The sequence below is a fragment of the Mytilus edulis genome, chromosome 12 (genome assembly GCF_963676685.1).
Source record: "Mytilus edulis chromosome 12, xbMytEdul2.2, whole genome shotgun sequence".
In the NCBI taxonomy this organism is placed as follows: Eukaryota; Metazoa; Mollusca; class Bivalvia; order Mytilida; family Mytilidae; genus Mytilus; species Mytilus edulis.
In genome coordinates, this window is record NC_092355.1 from 65,115,311 (window position 1) to 65,120,755 (window position 5,445).

Sequence of the window (5,445 nt, forward strand, 5' to 3'; positions counted from 1 at the left end):
TAACATTTTGCAATTTTTACGGGCCAATTGTTTGACATGTGTAATGAATTTGCTTATTGTTAAAGGTCGTACGATGAGATATTTTTGCTAAGTTCAACGTCACCTGGTATCTTATGGAGAGCGGTTTCCTTTTCAAATCAACTTCAATGCATCATGTACTGGTATCACGCTAACTTTAAAAAAAAGCCCCAAAAGACAAAAAACAGTACACAAACCCCAACACATCCAGAAATGGTAACAGTGCTCCTGGTGATTAGTGTTTTATCATTATAGATAAGTTATGATTTTTATTACCAATAATTTATAAACAAGCGGCATAAAGAGAATACAAGTATAATGACAAAGAGCATATATTAGTACATATACATAGAATTTACATAGTACACAAGTACCTGACACAATTAGACGGTAACGAAACAACGTTGGTTTATATATATTTATATGAGAAATAAATACAATTAACTCGTATTGACTTGAATAAATATTCTTACAGCATTAACAAGGAGAGCATATCTATCAGAGTTTAATTTTTCACATAAAGTTTAAAAATTGATTTCCTCTTAATCTCAACCAAAGGAGCATGTTATATTAGAAAAACTTTATGAGCAGATATACATGTACATAATTTACAACTATATCTTCTTAAATCAAAGTTCTTAATGCCTAAGTCACACAATCACGAATTTAAAGCCGGATTAGGTACAGTTACGATCCAGCATCATTCGTGGTAATCTGAATTAGTCCGTAGATGTCCGTATTGTAGCCGTAGTCATACGTAGTAGTATTATATATCTTTGACAATTTTGGAACTTGCGAAAATTTGACCACGAAAATTACAACCGTAGTGAAATCTTACTACATCGTATAAGAATGAACTAATTAGTTTTAATTCCTATCAAAACCGTATTACCCCGTACTTGTGCATAGGCCGGAATGATTTCTACGATTAGTTCCGGAGAACAACGTTCTAGTACGGTTACATCACGTACTTGTTGAGGATAATATACGAGTTTTTCACGGAACAGCTCGATTTCATTACGTTTCAATACGGATAGCTAAGGATCAGTCAGGGTTCTTACATGCTGTTACTGTTTCTACATAACAACATGACAAAATATGGAATATGACGGTCAACGACACGCTGACATAATGATTCTGTATATATACTCCATACTTATAGGGTCAATCGCATTTTGTGTCTTGCTGTTGAGATGTTATAATACATAACATTATCCAACATGAATGATAAACAACTGATGTTTGCAATTGTTTGGCTGGAATATTGATCTGGCACAAAATGCCAAAGCAGTGTTCGAGGTTCTTGATGACAGACATATTGATGAATGGAGTCAGAGTAGATGATGAACTAGGGACTGAATACATTGTCAGTATGAGCCCCTCATGATTACGAAGAACAACACATGGTATAGACAGACAGATAAATACTTTCTTATACAAAAGAAAATATACGATTCATTGCCATAAAGAAATGATAAATCACAAGCTTATAATTACAGATATAATTTAGAAAAGTGGCAGTTTGTATTTTTCCAATTCAGACCTATCTCATTTTTACTAATCCTTACTTATGACGTAGTAAACCGCTGTTTATCCGCAGTACCAAAACGCCCTGAAACGTTTTCGTGCGTACTAAACCTTGCACGTGGAAACCCGTATCATTCATGTTGCTAAACGACCCTTGTCCTTGATTATCCGTGGTAGTAACGCCAAAACCCGTAGTTGAACCGTTGTTCATCCGTATCAGATCCGTATCGGAGTACGAAAACTGCATTTCCCGGATCATTCATGAGATTTAATCCGTAGTCGATCCGGTGAAGTGATACGTAAATGTTCGACCTAGGTAATGGTTTGTCCAAATGTTTTACTTCGTTTTTAATTTCATTTTTTTTTCTAATTACTTCGTAACAAATAAGTATCGAAAACGTTATGTTAGATTTGTAAAGAACTTGGCTAACTTGTAAGCGTCTTTCAACAAATTGAATTCAGTCTGAAAATTTTAAAATCTATACCAGTATTCAATATTTATTACAAGAAGCATTATTACCTTGAAATACCTCTGAATTATATACCAGAATTGTTCTAAGGATATGATAAAAGATACATACACAGGATTTTATTCCCGGAGACAATTTAAAAAAAAACCTGGTAGTTTATGATATAGGCCTTTAGGGCTTTATAATATTGTTCAAAAAAGCTAAATGTAAACTTCCAGATACAGTGAAGTGAGCACCTAAGTATTTATAATGTGAGACACAATTATATATGATAAAAACACTTTAAGTATGCAGGATATGTAGGCGGTCTAAAAAATGAAACATTGATATCTATAACAATGTTTAGCACAAGGAGGAACCCTGTATTTCTAACCAAAATAATCCAGCTCTTACATAGGGCTTGCTGAGGTGCGACATTTGAATCCTGATATCTATAGTTTAGTCACTATCATCCCACAATCTGGTGGACAATGTTCGATAGAGGCCCCATATTTCTAATTCAGTAAAATTTGTTATTGAGAAAATAAAGTGTATAACAGTTTATATATACTGTATATTTGAACTAATTGTATGGAAATACGAAATAAAATTGAGAATGGAAATATGGAATATGTTGCAGAGACAATAACCCGATCGACCAAAGGCAGATAACAGCTAAAAGCCACCAATGGGTCGTCAATGTAGCGAGACAATCTCGCACCTGAATGTGGACCTCAGCTTACCTGAAAATCAAAATGTGTACTATTTCAGTAATAATGGACGTCATAGTAAACTGTAAAAACATGAATGAACTAGGATTGAAAAAACATGTGAGATCTCAACCCTACCCAATGTAGAACAACGAAACACTATGCAATATGCACAAACAACTCAGTCTTAGAGAAGTCCGAGTTAAATGTAAGAAAAGAAACTAATGAAAATGAAAATGATACATAAATAAACAAAGGACTACACACAGTTACTGAACTGCCATGATATGCCTCAATAACATACTCGAATATTTCATCAAAATGTAATTGCTATATATATATATATATATATGCATATGCAGATTATTTACTTATTTTTATGGTTTTATATTCCGCAGAAAAAATAAATTTATTCTATAACACATGCTTTTATTATTTATCAGTTTTTTTTTATTTGTATTTATACCGCGAGTTCACCGGTCTATCGGAATCGCACGAAGAGTGTGATATTGATTTTAATAGATGGACCAAGGTTTCAAAATATTGATAGTTGCAAGATTTATTGTTAACTTTCAGTATTTCTATGCTACGTTTCAGAATGTTATAAATCAGATTAGAAGGTTTGACTAGATTCTGTTTAGTTATTCGACTTTTAACCCTTTCTAGCATTTCCTGTTTATGCGAATATTGGTATACAGCGAAGTCATCTGCAAACGGTAAATCATTATTACGTAATTTAGAAAAGAAAACGTATGTATGAAGATGAGCACCTGTTGGAGGGCAAGGTTAATTATGTTTGATAAAAGCAACTGAAAGTGGCTACAATAGAAGTTATGAGACAATAAAACGTTTATTTTAACCATAAACGGAACACAAGTTGTAAAAATGATCGTGACAGAAATCGACAGTGAAAAAAATATATAGACAATAATAGTGCATCAACGATATAAGGATGAGGCTTAGAAACGGGGAAATGCGAGGCTGTGCCCAGCATTTTACCCGTTTCGGACCGAATCCTTATATCGTTGATAGGTTAAGTCAATGCACTATTATTGTCTTTATACTGCAATCTAAAAAAAAAAACATTTTCAATTGTTGTTTAGTGTGTTAAGGTTATTTATTTGATTTAAATATTGGGAAAATCCCCCTTTAAAAAGGCCTCATATCACACAGGCGGAGAAATATACAACACGATGAAATGTTCATCATTACCTGTTGAAAACCGCAATCAATGGTGAACGAATTCGTTTGTTTACAGACTACACTATCAACAATAAACACAAAACATAATGATTTATAGGTTGCAAACAAAAAATAATAAGTGAAATATATTTTCCCAAAAATTGTAAAAGAAACAAGTTTGAGTCGTTAATTGCATCGTTGTTTAGAACAGGTTGAAGAGGTCGCATGAATAATTAAATATAATTTCGACAATTTCTATTTAAATATTCATGAGGAAAAGTGATATCAGGTCAGTGACTGTATATGACATAGAAATATACGGTCATCGCATTTTGACTGCTCAAATAGAACGAGTGCAGTATAAATATCGTTTATATTTTTGACAGATAAAGATATCAGGAAGTACCATAGATGAAGTATACACATTTTTACACTACACTTACATGATTGCAATATCATCAACTATTTACGTGTTAAAAAGACAGCTTCTTTAAAATAATGGCAATTCTAAATCGAGGAAAAAAACCCATTTACAAACTACTATAATGCTACGAATACTAAGTTTAAAAAAGTGCTAGACGTTATCTATATGTTGTTTTTAGAACGTCTAATAAATTTACAAATCAATTGATAGATGAACATGATGAAATAAACGGAACGCAACAAATAAATTGTACCGCTTATTCACGATTCGGTGTACCTGAATCCTTAAATTATTATAGACGTTGCGTTTTCGATTGTTTAAATATACAACAACCTCACAAATTATACTCGTATAATAGTTATGAATGTTTTTTGAAAATTATAGGTGTATTTTGTAGCTTTTCAATTTAACGGTATCAGAAAAAATATTATTAACGATACCAATTGCTATTCACCAGATGCGAATTCAGACAATTAGTGTCTCTTTTGTAATGTTCGAAGCCAATCATGCAAATAACATTTAAACTGGCATACATGTATCATTTTGTCTTATAGTGGAGGTCGTATTGCTCCATCTTGAGTGTTCATTGTACATTGTACATAGTGTTTTGTAGTAATGTTGTCTTTTCATTAAAGTAATAAGCGTAAAACAAATCGCCAATTTCTACACGAGATTTTTAAAACAAATCATTTAATCTTTCAAAACACGATGCACTTAATTAAATATGTAATGTGATTACACATAGTTATAAATCTAACTGTATATGTAAATACAATGACCATACAATGAGAAGTATCTCCTTGTCTAGCTCGTAAAACCATTACACAAACGGAGATTTTAGCATGAACAGAACATACACATTTCCATATTTAAAATGCGAATCTGCTTTAAAAATCAATTCCACAGGTTTAAAGGTGAAGATAACAATACAAAACAGACTATTATTTGATTAAGTAATAGTCAATGATAAGACGTGAATTTGAAAGTTATATTCGCAAAATTCTTTAAACTGTTTAAATAAGTGACAGTGGTTTTGCTTAACGATTAGAAACCATGTAGACTGTGAAAATGCAGTCAGATACAGCTACGGAGATTTTACATAATTTCATAATGTAATTCATCATGTTCATGAACC